The 11,553-nt window shown below is 46.3% G+C and overlaps 1 protein-coding gene across 2 annotated transcripts in view; it reads left to right on the top strand.

Annotated features, from left to right (window-relative positions):
• The first annotated feature begins 337 nt into the window (after positions 1 to 337).
• Positions 338 to 11,553, top strand: part of LOC138750278 (endophilin-B2-like) — a 53,824-nt gene continuing 42,608 nt past the window's right edge. For both annotated transcript variants that reach the window (XM_069912379.1, XM_069912381.1), the window contains exon 1: positions 338 to 508. The gene's annotated coding sequence lies outside the window, so the exon portion shown is untranslated. The remainder of the gene's footprint in view (positions 509 to 11,553) is intronic.

Raw genomic sequence — 11,553 nt, 5'->3', positions numbered from 1 at the left:
AGGAAAGTTTGATAATAAATAGTCCTCCCTTGCAGTTGGGGTACAATGTATTTCTTGAGATCAGAGGAATCCTGGAGCCAAGACAAAGTGATCCTGTGTTTCCCAAGGATTAGATTGAGTGTTGGGGTAGTTGTAAGTGGAAGGGCCGAAAGGTCTCCTGCTCCTTCCACTGCCTTTGATTTCTGTCTTGCGATGCTGATTGGGTTCACCTGTGTGTTCGCTCGCTCGCTGATTGGTTGCTTCAGTTGCGCGAGCCAATGAGTTGATTGCGTGAGGCCGCTATTGGATTGGACGCTGAGGTCGGGTTGGATTGATGGGCGGGTTCGCGGGCTGATTGGCTCTAGCTGTGAGGAGGCGGGACATTGGCGGCGGCGTCGTCTGCTCGGGGTCCGTCGCCACGGGCCTAAAGGGAAGAAGTTGGCGGCGGCGCCGGGACCTTCCTCAGCCGCGCGGTCCAGGGGAAAGCGGGCGACCCGCAAGCCCGCCGGGACCCACCCGGGAGTGGCCGGTACCGGCGGGGTGTTTGGGTGGAGCCGAGGCGTCGGTGCAGGGGGCGGGGAGGGGAGGGGGATGAGGGAGAGGGAGGGGGATGGGAGGGGCGGGAGCCCGGAGGGGGCGGGGCAAGTCAAGGAGGGGAGGGTGAAGGGGGAGTTGGAGGGCGAGGGGGAGGCTGGGCAAGGAGGGGAGGGGAGGGGGAGAAGGGGGGGGGGGAGAAGGGGGGGGGGAGAAGGGGGGGGGGAGAAAGGGGGGGGGAGAAGGGGGGGGGGAGAAGGGGGGGGGAAGGGGAAAGGGGGGGGGGAGAAGGGGGGGGGGGAGAAGGGGGGGGGGGGGAGGGAACCGCCTGTTTGCCCCAGGTACCCAAGTCCCCTCTCTGTGTGTGTTGGCTTCCTCCTGCCCTCCACCCCCACAATTTAATGGTCCCATTTCTGACCTTCTCTTCCTCATCTTTCCTTGATGAAGGGACAAACCCACAATGTGTTTGATGTCTCTTTCTCTTTGCTCTATGTCTGTTTGACCTGCTGACTCTCTCTAACGCGGTGGCTTTACCCCCTCATCTTTCGCTGGTTGAACCCAATGGAGCTGGAAGAGCTCAATTTGTGAAGGGTTGTATCTGGATTTGAGTCGTTTGACACCATGTCGATTTCTTTAAATTGTGGCAAAAGCAACTGCAGGATTTCAAAACCTCGTCATCGGTCCTCTTTCAAACTCGTCTGAATTTCTTGGATGAAAAATCATTGTTCTGAAACTTACTCTGCGAGAGTTTATTTTCCTCTCTTGCAGGGAGATTTCAGAATCTGTTCCACATGATGAATCTGTTGTCTTTTCAAAGAGACAGTGGAGTGGCTATTTTCTTCCACCAAGATTTCATCAACTCAGTCAAGGGCTGAACTAAGTCTCCATTTAAAATGGTTATGTTGCAAATGCAAGATTACTTTGGCTTTATTCATCAAAAGTGGCCATTTCCACGGTCTCAACGAGGCTGCTCTCTTGATCTCAAAGAGACGGTTAGAAATGGTCTTCCTCCTTCAAAATCCACTTGTTACTCCTGGTCAAAGGAGAAGACGATGTAACTGTACCTTCTCTGACGACTGTATCTTCCAATCCTCTCTTCCCCACAGCATGGACAACATCTTCTGCCTCTCATTTGTAATGTTTCTCCAGAATGGCTCATCCCATGACACGTGCCGTCATTTCTGCCTTTGAAGTCCATTCAGCCTCTTCAAAAGTATGAATCATGAGCCAATGGACTCCAGCCTTGAATCAAGAACTCGCTTATTCGAACAGCTGCCATCTCTCAGCACTCTATTGACTTAGTTTCAATTTTAAGAACACAGATAATCAACAGATGGTCTCTCGATTTGATCAGCAGTCTTCCCTGACGACACAAATTCTTCCGTTTTTAATAAAGCAAACACTCCAGTATCTCAAGGACCATCATGAAGGTTTTCCTCTTTCGGTTTCAGAAGCAGAATGAGCAGACGTTTCATCTCCGTTCATGGCTTGCCTTCTGGCATCTCAAAGGATTGTGTGTGTGACCCTGAATCCAACCCACAAAATAACTTGATAATATATATAAACTATTGTAACTTTAAAGATTAATATTCGCACAAAATGGTCCATGATAATTCACAGGACAATGGCATCTTCAAACAATAATTTTAATTGGTAAAGATTAATAACAACACTTTTTACTTCACTCTAACTCCACTCTGCACAAATATATGTGTGTGTGTGTGTGTGTGTGTGTGTGTGTGTGTGTGTGTCAAAACCAAAACCATTCCAATTCAGGCAGTGTCCATCTTTTTTTCTTCCTACAGTCGACAATCATCTCCTTGGTTTTTGGTGGCATTGAGTGCGAGGTTGTTGTTGGTCCATGATTGAACCCTGCTTTCAATCTCCCTCCTGAATGCTGACTCGTTGCCCTCCTCATGCAGCTCATGACTGTGCTATCGTCAGTGAATTTGTAGATGGTGTCGTCATACCAAGCCATGCAGCTGTAGATGTAAAGTGAGTCGAGCAGGGGTGAAATATGCAACCCTCTGGTGTTTGGGAGCTAATGGAGATTTTGGAAGAGTTGTTCTTGCCAATCCACACTAATTGGGGCCTGGAGATGAAGAAATTCTGGATCCAATTGCACAGTATGTTATGGAGTCCCAGGACTTTGGAATTTGCTCATCAGCTTTGATGGGAGGATGGTTTGGAATGCCAGACTCTAGTCAATAAAGAGCATTCTGATGGATGCACCTTTGTCGTCTGGGTGTTTCAGGGTTTTGGCAGAGCCACTGAAGATGGCATCTGCCATAGGTCTGGTACTGCTTTAACCAAATTGGAATCGATCCATGTCGCCCCTTGGACAGGAGCTGATGTACTTCAACACCAGCCCCTCAATCCACCTCATCACTGGATGTGAGTGTCACTTGTCAATCATCATTTAGGCAGGTTACCCCACTCTTTGGAACTGGTATGTTGATGCCTATTTGAAACAGGTGGGTGCCACACCCTGTCAGAGTGAGATGTTGAAGATATCCATGGCCAGTTGGTCAACACAGGTTATCAGTCCTCTGCTGGGTTCTCCATCCAGGCTTGATCCTTTCCTTTGATTCACTCTCCTGAAGGCAGCCCATGTTGTCATCTTTGGTTACTGATAGCAGCGGATCATCAAGAGATGTAGGGGGGGTGGGGTGTGCAGTGGTTCTTCCCTGTACTAGTGGTCATATCAGGTGTAGAAGGCATTGAGTTCATGTGGAGTGAGGCTTTGCCGCCTCCCACTGCACCAGATTTGTTTATGCAGCACTTTATGTCATTTAGGCCCCTGTCACAGCTGACGGGTATCCTTTGTTGTTTCCATTCTCGTGTGAATCTCCACCATCTGCGAGATGGATTTCCATGGTTCGTATTGGCTCCTTGTGTATCTGTATCTCCAAACTGTGATTTGGCTCTCAGCAATTTCTGGATATTGTTGTTCATGCCAGGATTTCTGGTTGAGAAAATCCCCTGAACAATTTGGTGGGGACACCCTTGTCCACAGCTGTTTTGATAAATTTCGCTATGGTCCTGGTACAGTGATTCAGTTTCTCAGGTATGTTCTTGAACACGATCCAATCCAGGGACTCTAGGCAGTCCTGCAGCTAGCTTCCCCTCCCGTGACCACCTTCTGGTTGTCCTGATCTTGTAAGTGTTGTTAGCATTTTAGGCCCCATTTCTAAGAGAGGATGTGATGGCCCAGAGGTGGTTACAAGAAGGATCCTGTGGATTAGAGGAATAATGTTTGAGGAGCATTTGATGGCTCTGGGCCTAGACTCGCCTGAGTTTAGAAGGATTAGGCAGGACCTCATTGAAATCTTATGAATAGTGAAAGGGCTGGATAGAGAGGATTTTGCCAGGAGTGGGAGAGTTTAGGACCAGTGGGCACAACCTCATAATAAAAGGATGTCTGCTTAATACGGAGATGGAGAAACCTTTTCATCGAGAGAAGTGATTTTCAAACTCCCCCCTCCCCAGCTCATATTTTACTTAATCCCTATGCCAGAAGTGCTCTGTTAGTAGAGGATTACTTAAAGTGGGATGTGAGTGGAAAGAAAGTTTGAAAACCACTTTTTTAATCGTACCTCATTGACTTGTTCTGTGCATGGTTTCATAACTCCCGAGGAAATGGCCAATGACAATTTTTCTCAAGCAAAATATTTCCTTCACAATTGTGTCCACTGCAGTCTTTCTCAGCCTTTTTCCCAATCATATTCCACTTTAAGCAATTTTCTTACTCATTTTTCGACACTGCCAAGGAATAAAGTCCCAACCTGTTCAACCTTTCCCTGTAGCTCAACTCCTGAAGATCTGGCAGCGTCTTAGTAAATCTTCTCTGCACTCTTTCAATCTTACTAATACCCTTCCTGTAGCTAGGCGACCAGAACCGCACACAATACTCCAAATGTGGCCTCACCAACATCTTATACAACCTCACCATAACTTCCCAACTCCTATTTTCAGTATGTTAATTAATAAAGGCCAAGATGCCAAAAGATGTCTTTAGAACCCTGTCTTCCTTCCGATCAGACGACGCCGCCGCCAACATCCCGCCTCCTCACAGCAAGAGCCAATCAGCCCATGAATCCGCCCATCAATGGATTTCAGCGTCCAATCCAATCGCGGACACACCGAATCAACCCATTGGCTTGCGCAACTGAAGCAACCAATCAGCGAGCGAGCAAACACACAGGCGCACCCAATCAGCATCGCAATACAGAAAACAGAGGCAGTGGAAGGAGCAGGAGACCCTTCAGCCCTTCCACATCCAACTAGCCCAACAACTCAATCAAATCCTTGGGTTTCATAAGATCTCTTTGTCCTGGCTCCAGGATTCCTCTGATCTCAAGAAACACATTGTACCCCAACTGCAAGGGAGACTATTTATTATCAAACTTTCCTTCATATTTATTACCATTTTCAGGGAATTATGTAACTCTGCTTTATCCCTTGCTGCCGATTTCTTTAACTTCACTGTTCAATTTCGTAATGTTGGCTTCTGAACTATTTTATTGTGCCCCTTGATCTAGAGAATTCTGACAGAGCAAAACAATTTTGTTTTCTTTTGTCAGGTCAAATTTTGTCACATTGATCCAAAAACAAGTATTTTCACCATTCCTTCATTTCAGATTCTCTGCAGCTGTCGTATTGAACCTCACAGTGACGGCATCATGTTTGTCTTGTTTATCCTTTACCCCTCCATCCAGACAGATATGCTGATCAACGAGTCGAATCCACTCATCCAGCACCACTGCCATTTCTGCTGCTCGGGCTTTTGATCCCACGTATTCATTTTGTTATTTCCCCTCTTCTTTTTCTCAGCAAAGAGAATCAGGTTTATTTGATCATCTTTCTGAATCCCAGTGAAAGGTTATCGACCTGAAGGTTTTAACTCCGATTATTTTTTCCAGTAGATGATCTGCTGAGTATTCCCAGCATTGAGATTTTATTTTATTGCCTTGGTGTATTACTGAGTTCTTTGAATAGGAGAAGAAATGTGGGTTGGGTTAGGTGGAGATGTCTCGATCATGGAGTGGGTTGAGAAAAATAGACATAAAAGGGAAGGGTGCATGGAAATAGTTAATTCATCTTTTGAAATTGTTTTTTGAGCTATGATTGTTATCTGATGTACGCGCAGTGTTCAGAATTAAAAATTTATTGTGATGAATATGTCACAATATTTGTAGTTTTGTGGCAGCAATATAGGGGCAAATATTGTTCTAAATTACATTTTAAAAAAAGAAATCCATTTGTGCAAAATGAAGAGTAAGTGAGGGAGTATCTGTGGTTCCTTGTCCATTCAGAAATCTGATGGCAGAAGGAGAGAAGCTGCGTTTGTACAATTGGGTGTTCATCTTGAGGCTCCTGGACCTGTTTCCCTAGTGATAGCAGGGTGAAGAATGCCTGGCCTGGGTGGTGAGGGTCCTTGAGGGTAGAGGTTGTTTCTTGAGACTCCACCTCTTGGAGAAATCGTTAATACATGGGCAAAGGATGAATGGGGAAAAGTTTAGGGGAAACAGGAGTGGGAACTTCTCTACGCAAGGTGGTGGGAGAGTGGAACAAGCTGCCAGCTTCATCAGGAAATGTGAGCTCAATGTTAGCATTGAAGAATTTGGGATACAAGGGGGATGGAGGGCGATGAACTGGATGCTTGTCAGTGGGACGAGGCAGAATAAGAGTTTGGCACAGACTAGAAAAGCTAAAGGGCCTGTATCGGTGCTGTAATGTTCTGTGAATCTATGGAGTGATGCACTTGGTCGTACATCTGCAACCCGACAAAACTACCATGGTGTCTGCACAAAAACACACAATATGCAGCACGTAATGACCACATGAATAATCTAAATAAATAAATGTAGTGGGCCAAGAGGGCGCACAGCCCACATTGTGAACCGTCGCTGACACGGTTCTCCGACGTCGTGCAAAACCATAAAACAGACAGCTGGGTACTCACCCACTTAATGGATCACATGCACATGGTGCTGCATGCCGAGGAATGGCATGTTGATCTGTGGAGTTTCCTGCAGGTAGATACAGGACATTCACAGGGCTTAACTTAAACCTGCTGTCCCATGGATCGATAGCAAACTCTTAATGATGTCTCACCATGTCTCATGGAACCAGGCACATTTAACCATTTAACAGTTTACAGCATGGAAACAGGCCATATCGGCCCTTTGAGTTCGCGCTGGTTCACTTGAACAACTCACTAGTTCCCCCCCACCACTCTCCATCCATATCCTCCAACCCTCTCATATCCATGTACACATGGATGAAGGCCAGTTTGCCATATGCCTTCTTAACCACCCTGTCTACCTGGGAATCCACCTTCAATGAACTCTGTACCATAACTCCAAGATCCCTCTGTTCCTCTGCATTCCTCAACGCCCTCCCCTAAACTGCATATGTCTTATTTTGGTTATTTTTTTCCGGAATGCAGCAGCTCACACTTGTCAACATTAAATTTCATCTGCCATCTTTCAGTCCACTTTTCCAAACAAACCAAATCCTGTAATCCAAGAAAACCTTCCTCACTATCCATTTTTCCCCCTATTTTTGTATCATCTGCATATTTGCTTACCCAATTAACCATCCCCTCATCCAAATCATGAATATAAATGATAAACAACGAGACCCAGCACCGATCCCTGAGGCACACCTCTCATCACAGGCTTCCATCCTGACTCTCTGCTGTCTATCTTACAGCCACCTCTCAACCCATCTCACTCTCTCTGTATTAATCCCTAGTGACTGAACCTTTCTAACTAACCTTGCGTGTGGAACTTTATCAAAAGCCTAACTAAGATCCAAAGAGATCACGTCAACCGCCCTACCTTTATCCATTTTTCTTGTCACCTCTTCAAAAAACTCAAGGTTTGTCAAACGTGAATTTCCTTTCACAAACCCATGCTGGGTGCTACTGACCAATCCCTGCCTATCCAGATATTTGTACATACTATCTCGAAGAAAACCCTTGAACTTTTGGTCTTGCCTTTCGGCCAGACTGGAACATAATGATCCTGTACTCTCAAAATCTCACCTTTTAATACCCTCCAATTTTCCTCTACATCCTTTCCGGCAAAAAAATCAGCCCACACAACTCTCTGCAAATCTCATCTCATTTCTTCAAATACGGCCTTCCCCCACTCGAAGACCTTCGACTTTGAACCTGACCTATCCCCTTCTATAATTAAACTAAAGCTAATGGACCCATGATCACAAGATCTGAAGTTCTCCCCAACAGTCACTCAGCCACCTGCCCCATTTCATTCCCCAACCACAGATCGAACATTGCCCCCCCTCTTATGGGCATCTCCACATACTGCTGCAAAAAGCAGTCCTGAACACGTTGTATGAACTCTAAGCCATCCTGCCCTCCCACTGACTGTGTTTCCCAATTGATGTTATGAGAATTGAAATCCCCAACCAACACCACCCTATTCCTACTGCACATTCCAGCTAATTCCTTGCACATTTGCTCTTCAAGTTCTCCCTTCCCATTTGGCGGCCCATAATATACCCCTATAATAGTAACTTCACCCTCCTTATTTTTTAGTTTTACCCACACTGCCTCCCTCGATGAGATCTCCAGTCTCTTGCCTGAGCACCGCTGTAATATCTTCCCTGACAAGTAATGCGGTTTATAAAAGAAGTCTGTAAAGTTTGAATAAAGCAGTCTTGTGTTGACTAACGTGGGTATGTATATGACTTTAGTAGCTGTACCAAAGTTGCCGCCAGAAATGGTGACCCCCCGAATGCAAGATTCAGCCGAAGCTTGAATCTCCAGTGATCATGGACACAACGACAGCAGATGCCGCCACCACGGCTGCAGTTAAACCAGGTTCTGCCTATTTCTCCTGGAATTGACTAGACATGAGCTTTTAAATATGGAGGGCCTGAGTGACAGGGATCATCTGATCTAATGAATGAGATGCTCGTATTAGCAGATGGTCATTCTGATTGTTTACTTTTTGAGACTCTATTCCTGTCCAAACTCCCAGGTCGTGTCGCAATACCAATCGTTAACATGGATTTCTGCCATCCCCATGATGTAGCATGGGAGGCTGACAGGCTCGATCATTCTCCAACGCAAGTGTCTGCTCACAAACAGCCTCTTTGATCAGTAGATCCATCTACCGTGTCCTACAAGCCTCCTATATCTGCAATTCCGTCAAAGAAGGATCAACCTACTGATGGGCACCAAGAATGGTGTTTTTACCATCTCCAATGGGGAAAAAAGCCCATAAAAAGCCATTTACCTATTAGAGAAAAAAGGCAGGAAATGAAAAGGCCGGCTGCCAGTCGGGGCCTCAGCATCTGGCACAAGTACTGACCGGCCTATTGTATCTTCAAGACGACGCTAGTAAGTGCAAATATCCAACCAACCTATTTTGAAAAAAAAACATAAATAACAACACCTGGCTCTTCAAGCAGCAAATGAGGCTACAATTCCCTGCTTTAGCAAAGGACAGGTCACGATTTGGAAAGGAGGTGTGACATTCCGTTGGAATTGCGTATTGTCTTCCGTTGCACAGGTCATTTTGGGTGCAAATTTTTGAAGGTCCTATGATTTGCCAGTAGACGTGAAGTGGAGGAAATTGGTCTTTCCACCACTTTGAAACCATACCCACTGGTATGCAGCAAAGGGAGAATTTCCTACCTCGGGATGCATACCCCGCACAAAGATGCGTATGCTGTCCTGCTCAATGAATTTCCCATCATTATCTCCTAATTTCAACACCTCCAAAACAGACAAGGGTGTGTCCCATTACCCTCTCCCTCATATGCAAGATTTCGCTGCCCATCTGCACATTTTCCATGTTTTCTCCAAAGTTGATCTTGTCAAGGGATACCGTCAGATCCTGGTCTATAAGGATGACATTGTTACCCCTTTCAGGCTTTTTGAATTTCTTAAAGATACCATTTGGGCTGAAGAATGCCGCTCAAACTTTCCAACATCTTATAGATGCTTTGGGCAGAGTTCACTTCCATCTACTTGGATGACGTCCTCAAATCCAGTCAAACTGAACAGAATATAACCAACTGCATTTAGGCTATCTGTTCCAATGGCTGCAGGAATTCCAATCAACCATAGCAAATGTCAATTTGGCAAGTCCACCATCGACTTCCTGGGACACAAGATCATGGTCAATGGTGTCTTTCCCTTAACCATCAAGGTAGAGGCAGTCTGTGCTTTTCCAACACCTACCACGGTTCAGGGCCTGCAGAAATTCTTGGGCATGAAAAACTTCTGTCACCGATTCATTCCAGCAGCTGCTGACATTCTTCGACCATGGTTTCCAATCCTCACTACAAAGCACAGGGATGATCCCTGGACAACAGAGGCAGAGGTTGAGTTTGCAATGCCAAAGATGCTTTAGTCAATGCAGCAATGCTTCCCCCATCCTAACCCCAACACTTCCTTGACATTTAGTGCTGATGCCTCGAGTACGGCCCTGGGTGTGGTTCTTGAGTAGTACGTCGATGGCCATTGCCAACTCCTCGTGTTCTTTTCCTGACATCTTTGGCCATTGGAGATGAAATATCGTGCATTATATCAAGCCACATGGCACTTCTGATTAGTTTTGGAGGGTCGGCATTTCACTCTGTTCACAGACCACCAGACACTCGTTTTTGCCTTCAGCAAAATAATGGATCCATGGTCGGCAAAACAGCAGGGTCACTATCATATATTTCAGAATTTACCACGGATGTGCTCTATATTTCTGGTAAAAACAATGGGATCCCGAATATTCTGTCCAGATTGACTGTATATCATATTCAGGGTGACATTGATATTCCAGAATTAGCCAGTGTCCAGGCAATGGACCCCGATGTTCAGGAATACAGTACGGCCATTACTAACCTGGACATACAGCAGGGGGCGACACAGCTGGGTGGCCAACCTTACTTTGTGACATGTCTTTGGGCTACACTCGACCAGTGATTCCACCATCTTTGAGTCAACGTCTTTTTGACCAGATACACAGCTTGTCTCATCCATCCATCAGAACATCTTTCAAGCTCATGTCAAATAAATATGTATGGCACGGTCTGAAAAAAGGTGTCACACAATGGGTCTGCACATGTATCTCCTGCCAGACTGCCAAAATTCAGCGGCACACTAAGGCACCTCTTCAACCTTTCCTGGCGGTACGCAGGCGGTTGGAACACGTGCATGTGCACCTGCTTGGACCATTGCCAGTATCTCACAACATGAGAAACATTCTAACAGTCGTAGAACGTTTCGCACGCTGGCCAGTGGCCGTCCCTTTGACATCCAGTGACACTAAGACAAAGGCCAGAGAATTCATCGTCAATTGGATGGCTAGATTTGGTTTCCCGACCCACATTTCTTCAGATCGCGGAACACAATTCACCCACGGTCCAACGGCTTTGTGGAATGTTTCCACCGGCAACTGAAGTCCGCACTTAAGGCCCAACTCACCGGTCTCAATTAGGTTGATGAGCTGCCCTGGGTTCTATTGGGAGTGCGCACGGCTCCAAAAGGAAGATAGGTCTGCATTGTCCGAAGAGATGGTTTATGGTACGGTCCTTACAGTTTCATTGGACTTTCACAACCAACTCTGATCTGAACATACTTCAGCAGATCCGACATGGTGTCGCGATCAGCAAACCTTTTCCTAACCACTGGCTTGGATCCCCTAAACAGAATGTTCCCCCACCACTCCTGGATACTGATTTTGTTTTTATCCCAGGAGTCCCGTTACAATGACCGTATGAGGGCCCTTTCCACGTGGTGAAGATAGATGGGTTCTTTATACTTTGGACATTGGTGGGCATTCACAGCTGTTTAGTGTGGACAGACTCAAGCCTGCTTCACCTCTTCAGTGCCCCCAGCCCAGACGGCGAGGGGGTCCACCTAAGGTGCATGCAGCTGGTGGTTTAGTTTCTGGCGACGGTTCTGGGTGAGGATGGGGGGTTGGTGTAGCAGCTGTCTACTAGTGGGCCGAGTGGGCAAGGTTCTTTGGCGGTTGCGTGAAATCATAAGGCAGAGAGCTGGGTACA

This window comes from Narcine bancroftii, unplaced genomic scaffold, assembly GCF_036971445.1.
Source record: "Narcine bancroftii isolate sNarBan1 unplaced genomic scaffold, sNarBan1.hap1 Scaffold_111, whole genome shotgun sequence".
NCBI classification, from domain to species: Eukaryota; Metazoa; Chordata; class Chondrichthyes; order Torpediniformes; family Narcinidae; genus Narcine; species Narcine bancroftii.
The sequence above is the reverse complement of the archived record's forward strand: the minus strand, read 5'-3'. Positions and strand labels throughout refer to the sequence as shown.